The sequence below is a fragment of the Pipra filicauda genome, unplaced genomic scaffold, assembly GCF_003945595.2.
Source record: "Pipra filicauda isolate LSUMZ 115617 unplaced genomic scaffold, ASM394559v2 scaffold327_size997775_pilon, whole genome shotgun sequence".
Taxonomy (NCBI): Eukaryota; Metazoa; Chordata; class Aves; order Passeriformes; family Pipridae; genus Pipra; species Pipra filicauda.
This window is the reverse complement of record NW_024104451.1, coordinates 471,400-498,845: the sequence shown is the minus strand read 5'-3', so window position 1 is coordinate 498,845 and position 27,446 is coordinate 471,400. Positions and strand designations below refer to the sequence as shown.

Below are 27,446 nucleotides of genomic sequence, written 5' to 3'. Positions count from 1 at the left end.
CCAACCTAAACCTCCCCTGGCACACCATGAGGCTATTTCCTCTCATTCTGTTAATTGTTACCTGGGAGAAAAGCCTGACACGCCCCCCCCCTCCCCCCCCCCCCCCCCCCCCCCCCCCCCCGGCTCCATGCTCCTGTCAGGGAGCTGTAGAGAGCAAGAAGGTTCCCCCTGAGCCTCCTTTTCTCCAGGATGAGCCCCCCCAGCTCCCTCAGCTGTTCCTGGTGCTCGAGACCCTTCTTCAGCTCCATTTCCTTTCTCTGGACACACAGGCTGTGTACCAGGTGTGCCCAGGTGACACTTTGACACTGCTGCCCTGCATAGCCCCGCCGGTGCCTCTTCCCCTGCGGTGCCAGGCCCTGGCCCTGCCTCTGCAGAGCAGAGCTCCCCAAACATCTGTTGTGTGCTTCTTGAGGGCACCCAGAGACCACACGGACACACTAGAAAGGCCATTACTGCAGTTTGCTTTGCTAATTGCTGCTGATCAAATGTTTTCTTGGCAAGGGGGGAAATACATTTGGGTTGAAAAAAAGTAAATTGAGTTTGTAAGACAGAAGAATTCCAAACTTCTCTGTTTGCACCAGAGGCCGAGCAGACACAGCCCCCTGTAAAGGCTGTGTCAAGGTGAGGTGGCCTGGTCAGAGCCTTGAGGTCCCAGCCAAGATGGGGAGAGAGTGGAGGAGCCAAGGTGAGCCACTGCCTACAACTGAGGAGGGTCAGACTTGTCAGCCCTGGAGTGGCCTCCTCGCCCCATCACAGGGAGGACAGAGAGGGAGGTCACAGTCTCATCACTCCAACATCCCCTTTTGTGACTTTCCCCATTCTTGTGTTACCACTGCAGTCATTGGACCCTAGGCCCATCACAAGGCACAAACTGCTGTGCCACCTCCCTGTCTGACATCAGGTCACTGCCACGCCACCTCCACACCCTCCTGGCACAGCCCAGGGATCATCTCCCCACAAAGACCAAGGAAGCCTCCAACAGGCTCTAATTCTTGTTCCCTCAGCCCCAAACACCAACCAGAGCCTCCCCGTCCCAGCTGGATTTGGTTGTGGGCAAGCTGGAAAGGACAGGGGGGACGTCTGAACTCCAAAGGTACCTCAGTATCCCAGCAAGGCAAATACCCCCCAAAACGGCCCCCAGCAGCTGTATGGCAGTGCAGGGGTTCATTGGCTCTGTGTTGCCACCGCTCCTTGGAGGTGAGGAATAATCTCACACTGCTGGGGTCTGTGCTGGGAGCACACAGCAAACCCTGGGCCCCAGGAAACCCTAGTGGGGGGTGAGGCTTAGGACCCCCATCCCAGACTGCTGGAGGAAGTGGGAGCAGCTCCTGGGCTCATGGCCAGGCAGTTCAGGGAAAGCAGAAGGAAACCCAGACCTGAGCCATGGCCCCTGGCTGGGAATGCCAGAGGGAAAATCCATGTATCTGCATCAGGCGTGGATCCAGCCCCCTCATACACCTCATCACCCACAGCTCCCTCCCACAGCTGGTGTCCCCTCCATGCAGCACCACAGGCAGGAGCACACGGACCCTGGCATGGGGAAGGGGCACCTGGGGTTGATGGGCAGCAGCTGCTGCAGGTGCTTCCTGCAGGGTACTGTCATTGCTAAGGGACACTGCCATCACTGAGGGACACTGCCATCACCATGAGGCACTGTCATGGCTGAGGGCACTGCCATTGCTGAGTGTCACTGCTATTGCTGAGGGTCACTGCCATCACCGTGGAGCACTGCCATCACTGAGGGACACTGTCATTGCTGAGGGACACTGCCCATCACTGCAGGGCACTGCCACTGCTGAGGGACACTGCCATTGCTGCAGGGCACTGCCATCACTGCCCGCCTCGCCAGACTGTTCCCTCCATCTGCCGAGCCCAGCACAGTTATTTTGTGTTTCCCAGTTGGATCAGATCGACTCTTCCCCTTTAATGCAATGAGCGCGCTGAGCTGGAACAAACCTGGTCTGTGTGCAGAGGCTGGGCAGGGTATCGGGGGCACTGTGGGGGCCCCGTGGGGAGCCACAACCAGGACAGGTCTGGCAGCCAGCACAGCCCCAGCTCCCACCCCGTGCCTCACACGTGCCCACACACACCTCCCCACCACTCCAGGGCTGAAGACCTGAGCATGGACAGGTACCTCTTGAGTGAAGAGCTTCCTCCTCAGACCTCAGTCCAGGCACAGCTCTGCTCTTTCCCTCCTTTCCTTGCCCATTTCCCATACTGTTTGACTGTCTTTCCAGCTAATTACCCCTCCGTCCTGCAGGCACGAGCCACGTGGCAGCTGGCATCTGCACCAGCTCCCAGAAACGACCTTGGCAGCTCAGAGGACAGCGGGAGCCTTTCTGCCTTCCAGGCTTCCCCTGAGGCAGACAAGGATCCTCCAACGGGAGGGACAATGCGCACTTCCAGCCCCGCAGTTGCTGCTCTCCAGTGCGAGCTCAGCTCTGCCAGCTCCAGAGGAATCGAGGCCGCAGTTTCCGTGCTGGGACTGTCACCTCCACTGGGACCCCCCAGCACCATTCCCCTGAAGAAACTTCCTGGCTAGATTTACTACCAGTCTCAGGCTTGGAAATCTTTCTCCCCCACTTTTCCAACCCCAGTTTCACGGCAGTACAGCCCAGAGACAGGTCTGGTTGCATCCCCGTGGAAGGTGTGCTGTGGAGAGGGGACTCAGCCACACCGTGGAGGAGCAAGAGTTGGATGTGGGGTCCTTTAGGGAGCAATTTGGGTGGGTGGCATCACTGCCACTGTCCCAAAGTGCTTCTTCTCTGGTGCGCGGTGAGGTGGAGCGGAGAGGGGGAAGCTCAGCAGAAGACACACTGAAGCTCTCTGGGATGACAGCCCTTGGTAACACCCAACCTTGACCTGACAGAACACCTCCAGAGCCCCGTGGCTGGGAGACTCCCAGGGTGGAGGGTCAGCAGGCACCAGCTGGCACAGCCGTGCTGCCCTGCTGGTCCCAGAGAGGACAACGCCACATGGAGCCAAGGTCCAGCTGCAGTCACAGGCAGTGCCAGGACGTGAAGGGATGCATGGGGCATTCCCTCATCTGGGCAGAGGGGGGGATGTGGGACGCCCTTGGCAGCTTGCATCCTGCCCTGCTGGGAGGAAGGGCAGGGAGGATGGGCAGCAGGCAGGGTTGAGGGGTGGACATGCTGAGGGATTCCAGAGAATGAGGGTTTCATGGGGCTGCCCATCCATGGAACCAGGCCAGAGCCAGGTCAGTGCCCAGCCAGCTTTGTTTCACACCTCCACTCAGCCCAAGTTTGTTCTGACCTGAGTGCCAAAGGCTCATCTGCTTCCCAAGCTTCTGTGGCACTTTGGGAAATGCTCCCTACAAGTGACACATTCTCAGGTGCTTGGGCTGCACGGGGTGAGGTGCTGGACTCCTCAGGAACTGAGATGGTGGCACAAGTGTCCCCATCCTGAGGACCTCAGCACCCTCCTGGCTGGGTTGCTGGCTTCCCCTTGGGCCTCACCCGGGTCCAGCTGTCTGTGCCGATGGGTTTCCTTCAGTTACCTCCCCAAACAAAACCCGCCAGCTCCCTCCAGCTATCATATTTGAAGATTCCTTTTGCTTAAAATGGTAACCAAGCCCCTGCCATGAGGGGCTTGCTCCTGCCCTGCTGTAATAAAGAGGGAAGATGAAAAGACCAGGGGAAAAATTGCTTCTGCAGCACCTCACTGTCGCTCTAGTTCTATGCTCTCTGTCCTTATTCCTCATTCTCCTTTCCAGGAGCTGTCTGTAACCCTTTGATAACACTCTCCTCTCTCCCAAAAGCTGGGAGTCCCCTCCTGCCTCTGTCACCAGAGACACATCACACGACACATGACACTTTGATGTCAGGATAATGTAGAGACCCAGCACCGTGTGCATGTGTGACATACAAACAGCCAGTTTTGTCCCAGATTTTGTAATGCAGGGAGAAAAAGGGAAAACTAGGGGGGAAAAAAATCTTAAAATGAATTCTCCCTGTCCAACACACACACATAGAACTGCTCTGGGCAGCCTGGGACACCAGTGCCAGGGGTGAGCCAGGGACATGCAGGGCCCTGCGGACTCTGGGGGTCCTGCACATTGCCCTGCCCTGAGGGGGGCTCTGAGCCCTGGGGACGGCCCTGACAAGTTTCTGTGCCCAGAGGTGACACCTTGCATCCTGGCGAGTGTGGGGCAGCTGCCAACCACCCCCTTACAGCAAAACAAGCAGCTCCAAACCATAGGTTTGGCCAAAAGCTGTTTGAAGATGGATTTGCAGGAACACCTTACCCACTGGCAGTGCAGGTACCAGGGCTGCCCTGTTGAGCCTGGCACCTCCAGCAACCCGTGTCCCTGTGGGGCTGCTGCCAGCAGCCCTGGAGTCCCTGCTCCAGGCTGGCAGGTGCCTGTGGAGCCCCCAGAAATCTCCCACTGTTCCCTCTGTACAGCCCCTCTGACTGAGGAGGGGTTTCTCTGATTCACATGAGCTGGGACATTCCTGGTCAGGATGGAGGACAATCCCCTTCCCTGCTCTGCCAGTGTGGGAGCAGCCCTGGCTCCGGCCCACAGCCCCAGCCTTGGTAAACCTCCCCAGCCCCGGGGACCAAGCCCTGGCCCCTCCAGTCCCACATGGTTTGGGACAAGCACAGGCAGGAATTGTCCCAAGAGGTGGTTTGGATGCATCCAGCATCCGAAGAAGATAGGTGGGCACAAGGAAGTCTGTTCTTAGACCCTAGGGTCGCCCCCTGGCTTTTGGCCTCAGTGCCAGCAGGGACACATACAACTGCAGACGTGGTCTAACCATGCAGGATGAACAGAGCAGCCCCCACAGACCCAGCGCGCCGCATTCCCCCAGGCCCCATGGCATGCAGCACTGTCAGGAAAGCAGGTAGAGCTCAATGTCCCCCATGGGTCCCCTCCCCACCTCTCACACTCCAGCATTGTTTCCATTTCAACCTTCACATCCTGCTCCTGCAATGGCTTCACAACCAGTTTGGCACATGCACCCTCCCAGGTACCTCTGCAGGCCAGACCTGTGTGTGCTGCCAATGCACGGAGGGAGAGGGTTTTGATCCTACTGACCCCCTAGTTCATCTAAACCAGTGCCAATGCTGGTGTCAGCATACCCACTGCACAGGGAGTGGCTGGATCCAGATCCACTGCAGGAGGGGAGGACCTGTGGTGGGTTGGCCCCTGGTTTGCCTAAACCAGCCAGTGAATGCCTGGGGTCACCAACATCTCCGAGAGGGGAGTGTGACAAGCATGGCAGGCTGGAAGGCAAAGCCCATGGCAGTGATGACAAGCTCCTTGTGACTATCTCCTCTCTGGATGGACAGTGTACAAAGGTCCTGCTCCATGGTGATTCTGCTCCGCACAGTGACCCTGCTCCTCATGGTGACCCTGCTCCTCATGGTGATCCTGCTCCTTATGGTGATCCCGCTCCTCATGGTGACACTGCTTCATGGTGACTTTGCTCCTGTGCTTTGTTCACTCCAAACCATCCATAGCCAGGCCTGGCTTGAAGCTTGACTTCCAGGAACATCTGGTTCATCCCCACAGCAGCTCTCCCCTGCTGACTTGGAAGCTTCCATAAGACCAGGGACTGCAGTGACTGCAGCTCCTGAGGCTCCTCGCTCCCTGCTGCAGCCACACTGCCCCTTCATCCCACAGACACCTCCTCCTGCTCCTCTGGGAGCTGAGTGGCTCTCACCATCCCCTCCATGAACATGTGGGCAGCCGCCTCAGAGTGCAGCTGTGGGGGGAGTTGCAAGAATGAATTCCAAAACCGGAGCATGTGGCTCTTGAAGCCTCCACAGGTGTGACTGCAGCCGTCCTGCAAAGTCACTTCCTTTCTCCTTCTCCCTCTGGCTCTGCTGCAGACCCTCAGCACTGGGGGAGCTGTGGAGAGCTGGGGGGGAAGGGGGGGGGGGACCACAGACACAATGATGCCCTGCTTGTTTGAGCTGCTCACCTGCCCTCTCCAAATGCTCCAGACCCTCCCTACTAATGGGAATCAGAGAGAGAGACGTCGGGTTTATCTAAGCCAGAGTCACTAGGAGCCCCGGAACCCTGCTCCATCATTAGCAGTGACTAAAGCACAGTGAGTCACTACTGCCATTATCAACACTCTTCTAAAGGCTGGGGAAATGCAGCAGGAAGGTGCTGTTCCTTGAAGTCACTGCTTGTAGCTGTTTCCTTCCATCAAGATCTCTGCTCTGGACCTGGGACTGGCTCTGACCCCCCAGTCTGCCCCACGGGCACCTGCCCCCTGGGCCAGACTCTTCATGTCAGGGTTGACAATATGAGCCATGTCTGCCCCACTCCCACCAGCCCCTCTGTGCTTCAGTCTGCTCCTCGCATTGAGCCATTTATAAAGGTTAATGCATGCAGGACAGATATGCTTTTCCCAAGCTAATTGATGCTAAGACACCACCACGAAGGAGCTGCTCAGTATCACCTGCACCGTGGTGAGGGCAGCATGACCCTGTCCCACATGCTGCTGCTCTCCAGTCCCTTGGTCTGCACAATGCCAATCCTGCCTGTCACCCCTGCTCATAAACCCGGAGCTTCCTGTGACCCCAACATCTGTGGTCATGCCCCTGCCTGTGACCTTTCTCCTAGCTCAGCCCCATCCACACCATGGCCACTGCCCTGTCTGTTGCTCTCGCACATGCAGAGAAGCTGCTGTGACTCCCCCTGTGAGTCCCCATCTCTATCCCCACCTCTGCCTTCCTCCTGTGCTCTGTCTGAGGGCCACATGGAGACACTGGCACATGGGATAGGCTGTGGCCATCACAGCAAACTTCTGCTCCACGTGCAGCTCTAGATGGCCCCAGTTCGGCCCATTTCTGTACTGGCCTCCTCTCCCTGTCCATCCAGCCTGCGTCTGCTCCTGCTCACCACGTTGTCCTCTGCTTGCCACATGCCCCCATCCCCTCTTCCTTCACATCTTATTTTTCAGCTTTTTGGTGTTTTTTTCCTCCCTTCTGATCCCAGATCTCATTTTATCATCAGCCTTGAAAACACACTCACCAGCACACCTAAGACCAGACCCACATTGGGATATGTTTGCCCTGTGGGGCTTCCCTAAACCCAGCCCATCCCAACTCTGGTGTGGCTGTGCCCAGTTGGCTCACCCGTGGTGCAAAGGGCTCTGGTGACCAAGCACACTGCCCTGCTACCACCACCACCTCAGGAACACCTGTGAGACAGCTGTGTGCTGGGTGGCTTACACTTAGTGCCACAAAGAGAAATGAAAATGCCAAAACTCTGGAAAAGGCAGAGGAGGAATTCGACCTAAGACACAAGGGGAGAGCAATTGCTGCAGGGACCGAGAGGACCCTGCACACAGCCCTCATCCCTGCCTGGACATGGTACTGGTCAGGAGAGCTCTGCTCTATGAACCATCCCCGTGTCGTGCCCAGGCTTCAGGGCTAGACACTCAGATCTTCCTATTCAAACGGATTACAAATTACTGTCTGATCCACTAATTGGGATGGGAAGATGAGTGTGCTTCTGACAGTGCTGTTTAGCAGCCATTTAGAAATTGCTCTGAAGGCAGCAAGGTGCCATGAGCACACCGCAGCAAGGAGCCACATCTACTCCAGCCAGTGAGCCCAGGACCACCCTGCCAGCCTTATACTGCCAGCAGCTCTGCCCGACCTAATCTCAGCTCCCACAGTGAGTCCTGCCCTGCTGCAGAGCCCACCCGGCTCCCAGGGATGTCCCCTGTCCATTTGGCTCCCAGCCCTGCTGCCATTACTTCGTATTTATTTAACAAAATTAAAACCTGCTTAGTGAGGCCAATGAATGCGGAGGAGACAAACCAGATCTGCCTGGTGCTGCCAGGGAAGGGCAGCTTGGTGCCAGGCTGGAGCCGCCTGCGCTGTCTCAGGGGGACACAGACCCTCCTTCCCATGACTGGGAAGTCACACCAGGGACTGGTCAGCAGCACAGCAAGCACATCCAGTTCTTGGGGTTCCCCTTACCTCCTGCTTGGCCACTGGTGGCAGGGAGGTGGATCTGGCTGGGGAAGGACTTCAAGAGGAAAGGCCTGTGTTGAGATGGGACTGCCCGAGAGGCACGGGCGATGGGGTCCTTGCACATGCTGACAGGTATGGCCAGACCTCTGAGTAGACCCCCCAGCCCTGTGTCCACCAGTCTGGCACAGGGGCAGCAGCCCTTTGCCTTTGTGTTTTGGGTGATGGCAAGTGTGTGGAGACTGCTCTGAACCCCTCCCACAGAGCGTCCAGGGACAGGACACTGCCCCAGCCCAGGAGCAGCAGCAGGGCCGCTGCATCCCCTTCTGAGCTCTTGCTGTCCCTGGCAGGGGCCGTGTCCCATGTAGTTCCTTACAGGACCTGGATTCTCTCTCCTGGGTTAGAAACTTCCTCCAGATCAGGTAGGAGGACAGGTGGGTCCAGGACCACCTCAGGAATGGCTCTACAGCTCTGGCCTTCCCAAAAGTCATCCTACTGCTGATCCCCATTCCACAGCACCACATCCCTTTCAAATTCCAAACCACTGATGGGCACAAAGTCGGACAGCTCAGCTCCCTCCCAAAGTGCTCCAAGACTTCCCACAGGAGAGAGCACAGAGCCAGAGCTTGAAAGTACAAGCTTCATCCTCAGGGCACCAAGGCAGGGATCCCCCTGCCCTTCACCCTTGTAGGACCCACCCTGGGGTCTCCAACCCTGCTCAGCCCCAGGTGCTCCCTGCAATCCCTGGGCACTGAGCCCTGACCCTGTATTACCCAACAAAGGAATGCAAACCCCCTGGGAAAGCAGAGGGAGGGGACAGGAAGGCTCAGGTCCAGGTCCAGGCACCCACAGAGGAGCAGCTTCATCACAGCGCCAGGCCCAGCCACTACTAGAGGAGTTACAGTAGCATGAATGAGTGCTTTCAGTTTTAATGAAGTCAATCTACCTGTAAAAGCTCTTTATATGATCTGAGAGAAAACAGGACTTGCAGCCACATTTTTATGTCATATGAGCGTGTTTTTTGCAGACACCAATTTCCCAGGGATGCCAGCACAGCAGCTGGGAGAAGAGCACCCAGTGCCCAAACTACAGCCCCTCACCACACCAGTTACATGTGGAGCTCCATGGACTTCCAGGGGAGGCAAGATTCCACATTCCCATTATGATAGTAGTTAAAGAAAACAGTGAATTTTGATGGAAAAATAGACATTGTCTTTTCTCTGCTGGGGAGGGGACATCAGAACAAGGTGCTCAGGGAGGTGATGACAAGCCCCTGTCCAGCAAAGACCCCAGGCACCTGGGCTCTCCCTTCCCCTCCTGCTCCCATCCCAAGTGGTGAGCCTATCCTGCCAGCCAGGCTCTCACAGGAAGAGCTGTGCCAGGGCTGTCTCCAGTCCCCAGCAGGTCCCTGTCTGCTTTGCCAGCAAAGGACCATTTTTCCAGTGCCTTCCATTACTCTTGGACCAAGGTACAGGTGCCCTGGCTTCTTCCCAGTTTCACCTTTCCAACCACTGGGGAAAACAGGAGAGTTGGAGCCTGCTTCATACTTGAGATGACCTCAAATCCACAGTTTTGGATTTGTTCTTCCCTCCTCCTTGTGAATCCTGTGAAATTCCCCTTCCCAAGCAATACCAGCCAAGGTCCTGCTGCCAGAGGCCCCCAGGGCTCCGTGGGGAGCAGCACCATGCCTATGCTGGTCCTTCGTGCCTGCAGGAGAGGATAAATGGAGTCATCCTACATAGAAATGTCCAGCTGACCAGAAAGCCACCCCATCCCATCTGCAGAGAGAGGAAGGTGCAGGAATGGCATTGGAAGCTAAAACGTGCCAAGGGAAAAGCAAGTCTTTCCTCCGCACAAGGCAGGCTGGGGCTCTGAGGGCTCTGTGCTGGGCAGCAGCTGCTCTGATTCTCAGGGGGAGGCAGAGGAGGGATGACCTGGGGATCTCCCTGGCCACACAGCTGCCAGGATACTGCAGAGCACTGGGGACCCTCTTTGAGGGGTACCTGGGCTGGGTCCAGGGCAGAGCTGAGTCCTTGCCAGCTACGATGATGGCTTGGTCTCCACCATTTTGGCTTTGCAATCAAAAATGCCTCTTCATACTCTGGCAGCATTTCCAAGGGCAGGAGATGCCATGTACTGTGGGAGCCTCCAGCATCACCCCTGCTCCTCTTACCCTGTTCCCAGCAGCTCTGTGACAGCCTGGTGGGTCTCGGGTAAACTGGGAGGTTTCTAACACCCCTCCTACACTGGGGCCTCACCACAGGTTACTACAGGGACGCCCAGACAGGCTCCTGTGCCAGCACTGAGGCAGGAGAGTCCCACCTGCACCCCTTTGCACTCCACAGATCTAGACACTGGCCAGGGCAGGCACTCAGGGTGGGCCGGGGCTCTTCCTTGCACCAAGTTCCACAGGGTCACAATGTGCTGTGGCTTCTTTTCATGGAAAGGGTCCTGATGTGCCCTGATGGTCCCAGGCATGCCCTCAGGGAGACACTCCCTGCCCAGTGTGTGGGAAGACAAAGCAGCTGCCCTTCTCCCTTTTGCCATTCTCACTCCCGGGAGAGAGCCTCAAGACCTGAGCCCTGAGCCTGAGGTATATGAACATCCCTTCCCAGGGATGTTACAACAGCCTTCCAGCTCCAGTGGAAACCAGTAGATCAGTGTAAAGAGGAATTTGTGGAATTAAAATTACTTTTCCCTTTCTCTGAAATTTGCCTTTGTCCACAGACCCTCGGTTGTTCCTGCAGTGGTCTGTGGGATGCTAAAGGAGTACCCACTGCACACAGCACACACACAGATCCACCCTGGACCAAGATGGGAGCCTGGCAGAGGGACCCTTATGGAACTGGTGGGTGCTTGGTCTGAGCCCATCCCTGTGGAGGAATTGGAAGTGGCTGGAAGGAGTGTGGATGCCAAACATTTCTGGCTGCTGGCAGGGGCAAAAATGGCTGGATTTGGTGGTTTTGATGTCAGAACCCCTAAGCAGGAGTTCCCATAGAACCATAGAATCTCCTGAGTGGGAAGGGACCCCCAAGGATCATCGAGTCCAACCCTTGGCCCTAAACAGGAGACAATGCCACAGAATGTGCCTGAGAGTGTTGTCCAAATGCTCTTTGAGCTCTGTCAGGTTTGGGATCATGACCATTTCCCCAGTGAGCCTGTTCCAGTGCCTAACCATGCTCTGGGTGAAGAACATAAAGGGTGTATAAAGACTTCCCTGGGAGTGTGATCCATGCTCACCTCCTGCCAGCATCACCTCCCCAAGCCTCTCCTCCTGTAGGGTCCCCCACAGCCACCAACCCCACAGAAGAGGAGAGGAGACATGGTCATCTAGCAAGGACAGCAAGCACTGCAAGGGAGGGAGCCAACCACTCAGGGCTCCCCACCTGGAAGTGGCTCAACCTTTGCTGGGACAAGCAGTGCCACCAAAGTAGGGCTGCTGGGCTCCCGGGGCCGTGGCAGCACAGAGGCTTCCTTGGCACGGAACAGGGCGTCTCTTCTAATTATATCAGCTCTGTCCCACAAAGAGTAGCTGGGAGCTGGGGTGCCCTATTTACACAGCCCTTCTCTGGGCCCAGCAGCTGCAGTGCTGGCGGACAGCCCGCCCCCAGCCCTGGTACTGGGATGGCCCCACAGCCTTCAGCCTCAGCGGCTGGAGGAGGGGAGCAGCAGCCAACTCCACACCCAGTCAGGATGGCCTGGCACAGCCTGGATGGGCATTTGCTTCTGGGAGGCAGCTGGTTGCATGGGTCTGGGTCAGTGTCCAGTGGATTGGTGGTCTCTCTTCACCCCATCCTCCAGCACCTGAACTGGCTCCTACTGGGCTCCCTGAAGGCTGAGTGATCCCACACTGCCAACAAGGTCTGAGCACCAGAGCAGCACACTGGGGCCAGCAGGATCCTCCTGCAAGACACTGAAGCCTGTGGCCAGGGCAGGCGTGTCCTCACTCACCACCTCCCACAGGCATCCATGCTGGAGCCATGGAGCGGTCTGCAGGACAGGGACTCCAGCTACCTCTGAATGGGTGCCCTGGGCATCCCAAAAGCAACAGTGTCTTCACGCCTCTGTGTCCCTCTCCTTGCTCGGCACTTGCCTTCCTTCTCAGCTCAGCCCCTGCCCCAGAAGGTCCCATCACCTGCCCTGCAAGGTCGTAGTAGAATCCCAGAATACCAGAATGGTTTGGGTTGGAAGGGATCTTAAAGCTCATCTCGTTCCACCCCCTGCCACGGACAGGGACACCTTCCACTAGACCAGGTTGCTCCAAACTCCATCCAACCTGGTCTTGAACACTTCCAGGAATAGGGCATGGATATTAGCCCTGTGTCAAGAGCCACTGGAGGTGGCTGGAGCCATCAGGAGGTAACTGCCACCTCAGGCAGCACCCAGGCTCTGCCATGAGCAAACTACTCCTGCCCGTGATGGGACAACTGGAATGAACACACTGATGCCGGGGTTATTCTTCAGTTTGGAGAGTGCCAGGCAAGGGACTGGGCAGGAGCCAAGGGCACTCAGAGTTGGTGCCACAGGGGGGCACAGAGGAGGGGGTGACAAGGGGTTGGTGGATCCCACCCAAAGTTCTCTGTGTTCACCTCCCAGAAATTTCACTGTGCTCTGGAGATCCTGGCACAGTTCCCCCTCTCCTCATGCAGGATCTCTGGATGCTGCAGTCAGCAGCCTGCCCAAACGATGCTGGAGACTCAGCCCCTCTGCATATATGCTTCAAGATGCCCCTTGGACCTGCCTGGGAGCTGGGCCTGGGGGATCCCCTCCTGCCCTGCACCCCAGCTCAGCCATGACCCCAGAGACACTGCTGTTGGGGTGCTGCTGGCAGGTGTGATCCCGCCCCAGGGGGCTGGCAGGTTCCCTGATTCCAATCCCAGGGAAGCCCAGGGGCTGGGGAGAGGCTGGGGAGAGGCTGGGGGCTGCCTAGCCCCTACCACCCAGGGGGATGATGGCTTAATCCCCCTACGTTATTTCAGTTGCTAGGTGATCAAATTATCCATCTGCTTGTGACAGCACGGGAGAGCGCTGTGAGTCAGTCCCTTCCACAGCCAGCAGAAGGGGTTCACTCCAGCCTACCTCCAGCCTGTCCTGGGTCCCTCTGTGCTCACAGGGTGCTCTGATGGCAGAGCCTGCCATGCACAGGGGAAGTAGGTCTTGCCCAGAGAAGTCAGGCTGCCATGGGGCTGTGGGTATCTTCCCACATGCTTCTGGAGAACGGGACCCCTGTGGCATCCTGGAGAGCACGGTCGAGCTGTGCCCTCACTGCACCACCTGGAAGGAGGGGTTTGTTCTATTATATTGGATTGGATGTTAGGAAGAAATTCTTCCCTGTAAAGGTGGTGGTGAGGCACTGGCATGGGTTGCCCAGACAAGCTGTGGCTGCCTCATCCCTGGAAGTGTTCAAGGTCAGGTTGGATGGGGCATGATCTAGTGGAAGGTGTCTCTGCCCATGGCAGACAGCGGAACGAGATGGTCTTCAAGGTCCCTGTTGTAAGTTCCCTTCCAACACAAACCATTCTGTGATTATGTGCTTCATTCCAGAGCAACTTTGAGGGATCAGATGAGCCCCAGTAGAAGCACAGGCAGGTTTGGTGTTACTCTCTGGGACAGCCCAGCACTGTCAGCACAGCCACCCAAGCACCTTCCCCCCCTCCTCAGGGACATCACACTATGAACCCAGGGAAAGACATCAGGCTGCTCAAGACAGCAAGGCAGAAAGGCAACACTTTGAGAGAAAATACCATTTTCATAAAGTGTTTGAAGTCATTTGGAGGAGGAAAGTGGGAAGGAAGAGAAATAAGAGTGTGTGTATGTGTGTGTGTGTGTGTGTGTGTGTGATGCATGCATATGTGAGAGAGTGACAACAGGAGCCTCCCTCCCTGCAGAGGAGAAACCATCTCAGTTTTTCAGGTTTGGTAGAGTGTTGAGACACTGGGAAATTAAAGCAGTGCCCACAAAACCTGTTTGAAAAGTCCAGTTTCCTTAAATGTAGGTGCTGCACAGACCCTTCTGCTGCCAGTGGGCACACATTGGGCTGGTGAGGTGCTGGGGGCTACACAGGACCCCTATCCCCTGCCACATGCAGCCTGCATGATCTGAAGCCCACCAAGGCCAGTGGAAATCTCCTGTGAGATACATGGGCCTTTGCAGGAGCATCACTGGCCACGTGGAACTTTGCTGCAGGGATAGAGCAGGGTGGCCACCCCAGGGTTTGCCCGTCCCAAAGAAGAAGCCCTGCAGCAGGGTGAGGAACACCATGCAGGGCAGAAAAGGAACAGAACCATGGCAGAGCAGCTGGAAGCTGCCCCAAACTGCCTTCTCTGCCTTCTGCCACTGCACATTGGCGAAAGACCCTCTGCTCGTCCACTCCCTCTCACCCCACACACCCTGTGCCGTGCCAGGAGCTCAGCCAGCACCGAGGAACCCACACAGCATCCCAAACCCAGTGCCATGCAACCCAAACCCCGGGAGCTGGGCTGGTGGCCTCCATGCTGCTCTCCACAGCTCTCCCAGGTCCCCCAGCAGCTATCACGACTTCTTAGTGCAAAGAGACTCATTAATGAAGTGGAAAAGGAGGAGGAGGAGCAGGCTGAATGGTCTGTCCTAAGGGACAGTGCAGCAACGAGGAGGAGGAGAGGGTTCAGCATTGATCTCAGGATAAGCAGCCACTGGAGAGAGAGAGAGGAACAACTGTCCGGAAAATAAGTGGGGGTGGAAAGGATGAGGGGTGCAGCTGGCTGGGCAGCCAGTTGGGGGTGGAAGCCATGGAGGTGTAGGCAGGAGGAGCACAGGGAAGGGATGCTGCCTGCAGAGTCACACAGTCCCAGCCACAGCACCCTTCACCAAAAGGCAGGAGGCAAAGGGGAGCCTGCAGAGCCATGGGCAGGAGGATTGGGTCCTGGGGGATACCCATGACTCCCCTCCCAGGGCTCTTGACCCCAGCTGCACTCCTTGTCCTGGACCTCAAGTCTCTCCATCCTGCAGGGCACGATCCCTTTGCCAGTGCCTGGTGCCCTGGCACGGCCATGAGGTTGCAGCTTCCCAGCAGCAGCACTGATGGAGGGAGGAAGTCCGGCTGGGCTATGTGGGAAGGACGTTTTTCTCCAGCTTAGCGGTTCCTAGTTTCCAAACTGTCTCTGCAAGGGGCTGGCTGCTGTGCTTGTTGGCAGCACTGCTAGGGGCTGGGGGGAACCACTGGCCCCTGGCCGCCAGCCCCTGGCTGGCTTGCCGTGGGGCAGTGGGCACAGAGCCCCAGAAGTGGGTTTCTCCAGCCCACTGGTTGGCAGTGCTGGAGGCTGTTGGATAGCGATGGGAGGGGAACATTTCCATCCCCACCTCACAGCTCCAAGCAGAGGAGAGGAAACATCAGAGGGGCAGGGGCTACACAGTCAGCAGCTCCACTGCAGTTGCTTCTGCAGCTCTGAGGTCTTGCACTGTTCCTTGGGTTCCTGAACCCAGGGAGCCCCGGTCTGCAGCAGCTTCCTGTCTCCAGGTCACACAGGGTCACACAGAAGGCTTGGCTCCCCATGGCTCTGAGCTATCACCTTGGCCTCCACTGCTCCTGTAGGGCAGCAGGAAGGCTGCTCTCCTCTGCTCACAGCACACGAACAGACTCGAGTGCTGGGGACAGGACTCCCATGCTCCAGGAAAGGTCTGAGGAGCTCACGGGGAGCTTGGGTGCTCCACTCCTGGTCAGACCTGCTGCCCCATCATGCAGGGCACAAACCTTCTGTGAGCATCATTGCCTCAGAAGTATCACCCCCTCAGGGAGCATCGCTCTCCTCGCTGAGCAGGGGGAGGACACAGCCATAGTGCTGCAGTGGGTCTGTCTATCCATGCCCTCCACATAGCCAGCATGCTGCCCGGAAAGCACAACCCAAACCTTAGCCTGTCATGAAATCATTTTTCCCACCCCAGAGGCTTTTCCCCACCCCAGAGGCTTTTCCCCACAGCAAGCAAGGACAGGCAGGGAATGGTATTGGTGGTTATGAGCCGACAGCTGTCCACATTCCAGCCAGCTGAAACACCTCCTAAGACATCCCTGGGCTTCGACCTCTTCCCAAACAAGCAGCAGTGCCCAACTGAGACAGAAGGAGGGTGGGTTATTTAGAAAATGCCAAACCAGCCCTTTCTGATTGTTCAGAAAATCATCTCGCTGTACAGAACACGAAAATCACTGGATAAAGGACCTTGTCTACTAACTGTGCCTGCTCAGCTCTAACACCAGCCCTGAGTCCCAGCTGCCCCAGCAGCTCTGCCCCAGGAAGAAGGTGGTCCCTGGGGCCTGGCCTGCTCCCCGGAGGATGAGAGGCACTGTCCCCCCACAATTTGGGTCAGCCGAGGGTGGGAGCAGGGCAGCAGGTCCCTGTCCCACAGGTGCTGGGCACCTGGCTGAGGTGCCATCTCAAAGAATTGCCCAGATGAACCACCAGAGCAGCCATCCCCTCATACTTCTCTACCATGAGGATTAATTGGACAAGGAAAACGGTGAGGGAGCATCAGCTTCATTCCTGCGGTGAAAACTGTGCCATTAAAATCCTCTTTCCTATGACACACACTGAGCCTATTTCCGTAATAGTTTGGCAGGGGAATAACATTACTGAGCCTATAAATACCTTGTGAGGTGCTGCTCTGGTGACGGAGCAGCAGGAAGTGGCCCTTGCCCACCCTGTGCTGGCCCTGCAACCTCCTGGGAAGGCACAGGTACCACCACCACGGGAGAATTGAGGGTGATGGACAGGAGAACATAGGAGGGCTGTCCCAGTCCTGGGGGACAGTGATGGGTTGGGAGAGGACTGTGGTTGATGGGAACAGGGCAAGAGCTATACAAGCCCTGGAGACACTGGAGGGGACAGAGCTGAGCCAAGGGAGCATAGGGATAAGAAGATGGTAGAAAGCATTGGCACCCCAAGGATGTTCCCAAAGCAAACTGTGAAGGTCCCTGCAGCTGCAGCCAAGGACTTTGGTCTGACCCAAACCAGGCTGACACACAACCAACTCATCATGTCCTCCTCATAGGGACCCCAGGCACAGAGGGGGGTCTCACACCAGAGGAGGCAGCAACAGAGACTCTTCAGGGCACAAGCTGATGCTCTAAAACACCCCAGGGACACTTGCCACATGTTCTTCCCAACTGCCCCATCACAGAGGGAAGCTGCTCCCTGCAGATCCCTGGCCATCAGCTGGGTCATCCCAGAGACCCAAAGTGAGGAATCAGCAACCATCTCCAGTGCCTGCTCCTCTACCAAGGCCCTGAGACAGTGTGGGTGAAGAAAACACCCCACAACAGCTGAGAGGGAAGTGGTGGGGAGAGGGTTCTAGCCCCCCAGCCCCCCAGCCCCACTGCAGGCTGTGCAGGGAGGGGAATGGCTGGAGCTGTGGTGCTGCCATCCTGTTGTCACCTGCCAAGGGACACGTTGTGGGTGGTCCCTGTCCCACGGAGACACACCGAGACAAATGGCTGAGGGATTTGGATATTAAATATTTGACATAAGGGGACTTTCATCACAGGTCTTACCACTCCTCCTGAGCACAAGTGCCAACACCGTTCCTGAAAGCTCCTGGGTCCCTCCTGTAGAGCGCTTAGCTGCTCTGAGTCCTCACCAACTGCCCTACGGACAGCACAGGAGATATCAGGGGACATCAAACCCAAAGACAGTTTCTGGAGGCCTGAGGCAATAGCGTCCTTCTATGTAAGAGTCACCCAAGGGATGCATAGAAAGGCCCACACTCCCCAGAGACTGCAGAAGCAAGACCCAGGGGACATCTAAACCATCCGACAGCAGAGTGTAGGTTTGGGGCTGCTTGTCACCTGCCCCCCTCCCCATGCCACCCACAACCAGAGGGCATAAACCCACTGAGATCATAGAATCACAGAAACATGGACTGGTTTGGGTTGTAAAGGACCTTAAATACCACCTAGTTTCAACCCTCTGCCATGAGATGACCATAACAGCTCTGGAAGTTGTGCTGCGCTTCCTTCGAGCATCTGGAAAGCTTGGCAAGGAGCTGCAACAAGCCAGGCTTCATTTGGGGAAAGCTCTCAGGAAAGGCCAATTTCCTGACAGTCAATGATCCAGACCCACCAGCCAGTCACAAGAAAGGCTGACATCCATGGGAGCCTGCTTGAGCACGGGAGAGCTCAGCCTGGTGGGAACCTTCTCTCTGCAATGTCTCTACAGCAAGAAGAGGAGCAGGATCTTCTCTTGCACACCCAAAACTATAACACAAGGTCACACACAGAGCCCACAGGAATTTCTGCAGGTAGTTGCATGGTTGGGGTAGCCGAAGTCACTGCCCACAGAGGAGCCTGACTGACCTCCCAGACCAGACATGTGAGCAGGTACAAAGTGTGGAATACAGACATCTGCAAAACCCTGTCACATTTATGCCATGGAGAGCTGGACATGCCAAGCCCAGGCTGCAGAAGGTTGGTGCAAATCCCAGGAGTGTTGTTTCAGCAAAGCTCTGCTGTACATAACCAGCTTTTGGCAAGACACAACCTCAAACAGCAGTTCAAGCCAAGTGCTTCCCTTACAGACTCAAGCAGAACCTTCACGTCCATTTACTCTCCATAAAACTAAAAACGCCCCCAAAATGAAGAATAATCAAACAGTCTCTCTGCTCAAAACAACTCTGACCACTGCAGTGATGGTCTGTGATCACCTGCAGCCCCTTCCCTTTCAGTGAGTCTGACCAGAGCCCCCTCTCCAACAGCTTCCTCATGGAGGTGGGCAATGCTCAGCCTGCCTGGGGTGACCCAGGTCACCCCACTGTGCTCCCGGGGACCAGATGTGTTGCCCCAGGGTGCGCAGCTGCAGCAAGGGGCTACCCTCTGCCCCTCGCCCTGGCATGGCTGGTCAGGGAGCCCAGCCAGCTGCAGCTCAGCCCTGGATCCAGGCTGGACAATGGTGAGAAGAAAAACCTCGCCAAGCTCCGAGTCAGCTCCTTGAACCCCATAAAAAAAAGCAAATGGGAGTCAGCCCAGCTTCTGGCAGCCTGGCACAGCCTCGCCTGGGGCTGATGGCACTCGGCATGAGCTGGCGGCTCTGGCCTGAGCCAGGTGGTGAAACCTGGGACACAGGTGGCTGCCGGGGCACAGAGCCTTCCCAGGGACACATCCTTGTGGGCTGCCCCCCTCTGTGGATGGCGAGGGGATGATGCGGGTAGCGAGGGAGGCAGCTGCCATCTGGATCCTGAGCTATCCATTTTTGTGGCGGCAGCAGCGGCTCAGCGCTGGGAGAGGCCTGACTGTGGGCAGATTAGAGGGGACACGGCGTGTTCATCCCCATCCTGCTGCGCTGCCGCTACCCAGGCTGGAAATAAAGCCTCATTTTTCATGCAAAGATGCACAATGGTTAACAGGGAAAATTTGCCTGGGAGGCATGCAGGTAGCAAACCAATTTCCAAACTGGTCTCCAATTACTACTGATGGTTATTTGATTTACATTTTTTTGTGGCTTGCCAGATGTTGATTCTCCAAGGGTGAAATTCCACCCAGAATAAGGGTGTAGGAAGGTGCAGAAGTCTCCTGCTGCAGAGTGGCATGTTTCCCTGGAGCTGCTCTGTTCCTCACCACTTGCAGCTTCCAACTGTACCATGCGTCATGGACAGCGAGAGGAGTGAGGAAGCTGAGCTGCTGCAGAGACCAGAGCCACATCTGCCAAGCCCACAGCTGGAAAAGCCTCATCTTCTTGCTGGCATAAGCAGCAGCCCCACGTTCCAGAGCAGGACTGGCGGCTCCTACCAGGCGATAACTTCCTGCAGGAAGCCCCTGAGCTGGCTCTGTGTTTGGCTTCTTTGGAGAAGAAGCAGTCAGAGGTGGATTTGCAAGGGTCTGGGAGTCCATTTTGCAGGAAGTGCTCCAAGATGCCCAGCCCTGCACATCTGCACGGACACGGCTGCTCACGGTGCCACAGGTGCTTGCCACACACCAGGGTAGGGGCATGGTGTTGGGAAGGTCACCAGGGCTATGATCCTCAAAGGCACATGGTGCCAAACTCCAATGGAAATGATGGCAACAAGGCTCTAAACCCTGCTCTTGCCTGGGCCTCATCTCGGACCGGAGCTTCCTAAGTGCGTCATGCCCATAGGAGACTTTGTCATGTGGCATCTCTCTCCTGGAGGGGACTGGCACGTGGGGGGGACATTCGTCTGCCCCTCCAAAAGTCTAATGCAAATGCAATGATCCAACCACCATCCCAGGGCTGATCCGGGCCCTTGTTGCAGAGGGGCACGGGGGGGGCACGCAGGGAGCCTGCCAGCCACATCCACAGGGACAGCAGGCGCTGCCCTGCCAGGCACAGCTGCTCGCTGCAGACCAGCTCCATTCCCTGCTGGCTCCATTCCCCACAGCCCTGCTGGCCCTGGGCAACCCAGAGCATCTTTACGTGGGAGATCCATCAGGAAGAGGACTGCGGGTCAGGCAGATGGGTGAAGAGTCGGGCAATGGACTGAGGGTCGGGCAAGCCTGCCCACAAGCACCGCACACTGCAAAGCATCCCGTCCCAGGAAAAGGGGAGAGTACATTTCGGGCACGGCAAACATAGGCCAGGGTCGTACTCATTGCCAGTGACTGCTCATGGGATAGGGACAGTTGCCTGGAGATGGTCAGGGGGTGCAGCCAGGATGGGGCCCGGGGGGAGCAGGCAGCCTGGGTACATGTGTGCTCACAGACCCCACGTCCCTCCCCACACGTGCCTGCTCCCTCCAACATCCCTATGTGTTCCCTGGCGCACGTCCCCAGCCCCCCACGCCCCCTCACTGCGCGCACACCCGCAGGTAACACATCATCACCTACCGGAGCACACGCGTGCGTGCACCACTCAGCCCCCAGCAGCACACACGCATATCCAAGCGGCACACGCACCCCCGAGCACAGCGCACGCAGGCGCGGGCCGTGCACACCCGCACGCTCGGGCTGGGGCCGCTCCTCCGCACAGGCTCGATGCGGTGGGCACGCACGGGGAAACGGGGCCACGCTCAGCCCCGCACCCGACACCGGCCGCGCACGGTGGGTCCCGCACCCGACACAGCCGCCCACACGGGCTCCGCAGCGGGTCCCACACACACGCACGGGGCCGTGGGTTCCCGCACATGCACATATATGTGCTGTGGGTAACGGAGGCAGCGGCGTGGCCGGGCTCTGCCGTGGATCCTGCACCCCTGCGCAGCCGCGGCCCCGCCACGCCGCAGCCCGCACCGGCACCCGGCCGCCCGCTGCCCCGCATGGACACGCGTGGGGTGGGATGGGCCACGCCCCCCGGGGGTGCGGGATCTCTCTCTCTCTCTCTCTCTCACACACACACACACACACACACACACACACACACACACACACGCGCGCGCGCGCTCTGAGCCCGGTTGGTCTGCAGCCACTTAACTCCTTGTTGCCCGTTCCCGCACCAGCCAGCGCAGCCCTCCATCAGCCAACCCCTTCCCCGCACCGTCCAGCCATCCAACGCGCACCGTCCCTTCCAAGCCCCTTCCAAGCACCGTCCGGACCTTCGCCCAGCACCGTCCATCCCTCCATCCCGCACCGTCCAACCCGTTTCCCATATCGTCTGTACCTTCGCTCCGCACCGTCCATCCCCGCACGCCCAGCGCCGGCCCGGCTCCGCACCGCCCTCCCGCGAGGGCTGCGCCTCCCACCCCGCTCCCGGCGCCCCGGCCCGGCCGCCTCCGGCCCCGCCGCAGCCCCCTCCTCACCTGGCCCGGCTGTGGGGGTCCCGCGGCGGGGCAGCGCCCGCTCCTCGCAGCACCCCGGCGGGCTGGGCGGGGGGCTCGGCTCGGCTCGGCTCGGCCCGGCCCGGCCCGGCCCTGGCCCCGGCCCCGGCCGCTGGCCGGCCCTCTGCCCCCCTGCCCGCGGCGCGGTGCGGCCGCCTCGCCCCTATGCGGAGGCTCCAGCGGCACCGAGGCGATGCCCATTCATTCAGCTTGGCCCCCGCAGCCCTCCCCTTCCGCCCCGCGCCCCAGCCGCCTGCATGGAGGAGGCTGGCGATGCTGCAGCGGTACCCAGAGCCCCCGGAGAGCACAGTGCGGAGAGGAGGGAGGGAGAGGAGGAGGAAGGAGAGCAGAAGGAGGGAAGAGGAAAGAGGGAGAGGGAGATGGCTGCCCCCAAAACCAGAGCTGGATCTGTAGAAGACTCTGGGATTTCCACAAGGAAATCAGGGCAGGGAATGGAGCGGGGCCGGCGCAGCAAACCCCCCCCCCCACCCCCCCCCCCGCGCCAGCCCGGCACAGCACCTCCAGCTCGGCACCCAGGAATGCTGCCGGAGTGGCAAGGGCAAGCCAAAGGCTGCGGACTGCGGGTGGTGGGCACGGCTCCGCACAGGGCCAGGGCAGGGGCAGGGCCCCCGCGGAACTGAAATGTGCTCCTCTAAGTCAGGGCTGACCCAGCCGGGGGGCACCAGCCACTCCAGCCAGGACCTTGGCTTTAAGGACGTGGAAAGCTCGGGAGGCACCTTTTGATGGTGTTGCCGACCTGGTGCACAGGGTCTGCATGCTTGGCCCCACACCTGCCCTTGCACCCTCCCAACTTTGCTCAGACAGGGCTCTTCCACCCCCTTGCAGAGCCACGACCCCCCCTAATGCACTGGGGTCCCAGTGTCCTGAGCCCCAGGATAACATCCTGCACGCCACATCAAAATTTCTCAGCTTTTCCTAATCTGGGTCTTGCTTAACCCTCTGGAAAATAATCCACTGACCATCTGCCACAGTGAAATTCATTTACAACCTTGTACAAATTAGGCTCAACTGTTCACTTGCTGCTCCTCTTCTGCTCAGGGTTTTTGGTCACTGTGGTGCATGTGTCTTCCTTCCCATGGGCTGGGGATGACCTTGCCCTGGGCTGGAGGTGACCTTGCCCTGGGCTGGGATGACCTTGTCATGGGCTAAGATGACCTTGTGAGCACTGGGCTGCAGAGCAATGCTTGTTCCTCACATGTTCTTGGATCTCAGGGTGCTTTGCTCCTGGCTGGATGGCAGGTATTCCCTGTGCCCAGCCTGCCTACCCTCCCAGGGACTGCTGAGGATCCTTTCTAGGGGAACAGCCTCTCTATTTGGATGCCCTTCAAGGTGTGTGCGGGGCAGGTGATGACCTTTCAGGTACACCGAGCAGATGGGTCCATGCAGGACAGAGAGCAAGAGCTCTTGGACTTCCCTCTGCCAGGGATTCCCAGCCTGGCTTCAGGAGATCCAGGTATTGATCCAGGTGTTGGTGGTTTCAGAGGTAATTGCGAATCCACAGACCTTGCTGCTTTGGGATGCCTGACCAGGGCTGTCCCATGGGAAGTGAGGTGATCAGAGAGACAGGACCGCTCGTCTCTGTAAAATAACTCTGCAGCTGCCATGCACCTGCATTAGAGCCTGGACTGAGGGGTGAGCACAATGCTGGGAGCAGCTATCACAGGTATTTTCCCATCCCTTTGCCCTGGTGCTTTTGCAAATGGAGAGCTGGCTTCCTGGGGAAGAGGCTTCACTCTCCTAGGAAAATAGAAATATACAGATTTTTTTTCCTTCCTGTAGCAGATTCAGCAAAAGTGCAGCTGCCTTCCCAGTCCTGAATACAGAATTGACCATTCAGTTCATCCCTAAGGGGAAATGACCCAGCAGAAAGGAACAATGAGCCCCACAGTGCTCTCTGCACCCTCCAAAATCTTTCTCAACCCTGGCATTTTCCTCTCCCAACTTCCAAGGGTGCCTGGCTCCCTTTGCAGGGCAAAGGCTTCCTGCATGCTTCCAAGCCCCCTCTCTGTAAGTCTATCAGCTTCAAAATGTTTTTTCTTCTTAAATTGCAATTAGGCAGGTTACTTGTCAATGGTGGAGCCTGGGGTCCAGAGGCACTGGGACAAAAAGAGCAGGAGTTGGGTGAGTAGCTGAGTGAAAGGCATCCAGCTGCCTCAGGGGGAAAGGACATTCCAGCTCTGCCAAAAGCATGGAGGGTCTGGATCCCAGTAGTGGGACCAAGCAGCCTGGAATCTTTTGGCTGTGAGAGGCAATACCTTTTCCATCATCCACAGCCCTCCCGAGCCTTATGTCAGCCCCAAGGGGCTGAAAGAACATGAAGAAGAAGTTGTAATTGATGTTATTTGCTGTTGATTTTACTGTGAGTGTTTGGGTGCTCCTCAGAAAAGTCCCTTGGTGTCCTAAGAAGCCCAGAGCCAGGTGCAATGCTGGGGGAATGGAGACCAGCCCTGGCAGGCTGACATGCTTCCCTGCTGTGGTTTCAGTTAGCAACCCAGCAAAGCCCATGTGGAGGAAAAAGATGGTGAGATAAGGAGGGATATTGGATTTAGGAGGAAATTTAGGAAGAAATTATTTTATAATATTTGGGAGGCCCCGGCACAAGTTGCCCAGGGAAGCTGTGGCTGCCCCATCCCTGCAAGTGTTCAACCCAAAGGTTGGATGGGGCTTGAAGCAACCTGGTCTAGTGGAAGGTGTCCCTGCCCAAGGCAGGGGGGTGGAACTGGATGATCCATAAGGTCCCTGGCCACCCAAACCATTCTGGGATTCTATGACTCTATGAATGAAGGACAACTGGGGAAGTTTGTCTGCAAAAGACCTCAAAGCCTCACTTCTGACATGTACAGGAGTCAAGAGGGGGCTTGGACACCTACAGGAAAGCTGCAGGCAACTATAAAGGCTTTTCCAAGTGAAGACAAATGGTTCTCATTCCTGGTGATGAAGGAGGGAGAATCAGGGGGGGCACAGGAAGAGGTGATACATTCAAGGCAAAAGGGGAGCAATCTTTCCAGAACTGGTGTGATAAGCACTGGTTAACATGGCTGCTGCTGCTAGGCCAGAGAACAGAGCATAGCAGGAATCAAATGGCAACATACCTGAGTCCAGGTGAATATTTTAGCCTGAGGAATTGATATAAAGGATTTAGCTGGAAGCAGTGATGTAGAGACCATGTGAGACTCTGGCGTAGCTGGGAGGAGGAAGCTGAGCTCGAGGTGGTGCAGAGCAATGGAGCACAGAGGGTTCGTCTGGGTGGGAGGGATGGGGGAAGTCTTTGGAGTGAGGTGAGGAACTCTGCTCTCAGTGTGCTAAAACTGGGCTGAAGGCTGACCCTCCACCAGGAAATGTCAGCCAGGGCTGGCTGGTTTTTTTGGAAGAAAGAGGCAAGTCTGGCACAGCACAGTGGATCTGAGGGTCACCATAGTGATAGCAGCTGGAACTGGTGGGTGGTGGAGATTAGCCAGCTACAGCATTTGAAAGGGGAACAGAGAGGGCTGAGGGACAGGATGCTGTGGGCATCTGGCAGGAGAAGGAGGTGGGGGTAAGGGAGAGGCAGGGGAGCAGAGATGACAAGGGCAGGTAGAAAACCAGGGAAGGGCATCAGAGAAGCCTTCTAAGCCTTTCTAAGGCTGAATGTGTGGAGACATGGAGAAAGATCAGAGATGAAGACTGAGCAGAGCTTTGAAATCTTAGGGAGAAACCTGGACACAGGACTCTGCTGAGCAGGTGGGACAGAATGCAGGGACAGTGTGAGTGTGGATGTGGAGGAGGAGGAGACCTGGGACATGGGGCAGCAGTCCGAGGGGATCTCTCCAGGCTTAGAGATGTTTGTGCTGTAAACCTGAGAGTTTCTGGCACTGGTTAGGGGGAGAACAGGGCAGAGCAGAGCAGGGAAAGAGTGTGAGGAGTCTGTTCCCATGGGAGGGAGGTGATGGTGTTGCCAGGAGAAATAGAGGGATCCAGAAGAGTCCCACCAAGGTGGCAAGGAAGAACAGAAGAGGATGAGGGTTGACAAGTCAGGATCTCTTACATCCCTTATGACAGTGGCAGGATGCTGTATGAGAGGCCAACTAGTTGAGAAGAACAGGGTCATTTAGGGAGGAGAAGGCAGAAACAAATCCCAAAGGAACTGTTTTGAGTTGATTTGGCTTGAGCTGGGGACTTGTACCATGGCACTGTACGATACAAGGGCACTCAGAGTGTGTGACCACCCTGGTCACAGTAAGGCCGTTCTATTTGGTGTTTTATCATCCTGGGAGTTTAGCTGGTGATGGCTTTGCAGCCCATAGGAGAGGCTGAGAGTGTCATTTGCAGCTTTCTGCTATTAAGCAGGAACAGATTCTCTGGCACTGGATTACTGCTGTCGCCAAAGGTGACATAGTGTGTCCAGGATGCCACTGACCATTTCAGTCATAATGGGACCAACATTCACTGCCAACACGTGAAATGACCTGTCTGGCTTTGCACAGGAAGCAAGGCTGGGGAGGGACAGGATGACAACGTGTGGAGAGGGAGGTTGGAGGAGAGGGAGCAAGAGATGAGGCAATGCTGAGGGATGGACACAGTGCTGAGCATGCACAAAGCAACGTTGGGGTTGCTGAGCCTACAGGGACCCTGAGTCAAACAACCATGACTGACTCAGGACCTGGAGGGATAAGGAGGAGGCAAGTGAACGCAGGTAAGGGCATTGCAGATGCTCGGAGTCCAGACTGCAGTGCTCTCAGCCACATGAAGGGGCAGGAAAGGGGAGCTGCCCTGAACACTTGGCATCCCCCAGGCTCATCAAGCTCTGAGCTGATGTGGCTCTTCCAGTGAGATCCTACAACCCCTCAGGGTGCTGCAGATACCTCTGGGGACCAATGAGGGGTGAAAGGCCATAAAATCCATGGTGGGCTGTAAGAGAGGAGACGTGCATGCCCAGGGGTGGCAGACCTTCCCCCTCTACTCACCAAGCAGAGGACAGGCCTGGTTTGCTTTGTTCCTCTCTCCGCAAATCTCTCAGAAGTCAAACACTGGTGAGTAACAACCTGTTAGTGAAACCTTGTGCTTAAAACCTCTGTCTCCCTCTGCCCCTGCCTTGCTGTGAAGTGGCAGCTCCTACAAAGTCTGTTTCACCATGAAGGAACGGTCCATCACACCAGCCTCTACTATCCTTTGTCGCAAAATTCCTCCTAACCAGGTAATGGTTCATTTGAGGCAATGTGGCTTTGCTGGAAGTTTGAAGTCTACGTTATCTCTGAGGACAGATGAGGGGGTTATTCCATGGGCATTTACATGCAGATCAGGGGTCTCTTGCTCTCTTGGGGACCATCAGCGCAATTGAGGAGAGATGAGTTCCACATAGGCAAGATGCATCATCTACAGTTGGTGAGATCTTGGAATAAAACTGCCCTGTGCTCTACCTCAGAGCGCATGTAAAATAGGGCACAGCAAGTACTGAATACCCTAAAGGTTGAGATAAGTAGACTAAGGTCAGTCTGACTCTCACATATAAAACGTTCAGTTTGATACATGGTGTGCCAAGCAACGAGCATGGGAGGGCTGAGAGTATAAGGCCATCTCTAGTTATCCTCAAGGATGACGGGGAGGAAGGCTGAGAAGTAATGGGATAAAACTGAAGGAAAGAGCTTAGTAAGATTCAGAAAGATCATGCACTTAAGGAACAGAGGAGCATCTGCAGCCACGTTAAGCCAGAGGAGGAAGCAAATAAGGGACTGCAGGTCTGCTGCAGCCCAAGAGCTGCCACCTGG

General features: G+C 56.9%; 1 protein-coding gene across 4 annotated transcripts in view; it reads right to left on the bottom strand.

Annotated features, from left to right (window-relative positions):
* DLGAP4 (DLG associated protein 4) overlaps positions 1 to 22,080 on the bottom strand; it is a 146,373-nt gene extending 124,293 nt beyond the window's left edge. For 2 of the 4 annotated variants that reach the window (XM_027740466.2, XM_027740467.2), the window contains exon 1: positions 21,664 to 22,080. The gene's annotated coding sequence lies outside the window, so the exon portion shown is untranslated. The remainder of the gene's footprint in view (positions 1 to 21,663) is intronic. The other 2 variants (XM_027740468.2, XM_027740469.2) reach the window with 1 other exon arrangement.
* Between the last annotated feature and the right edge of the window lie 5,366 nt (positions 22,081 to 27,446).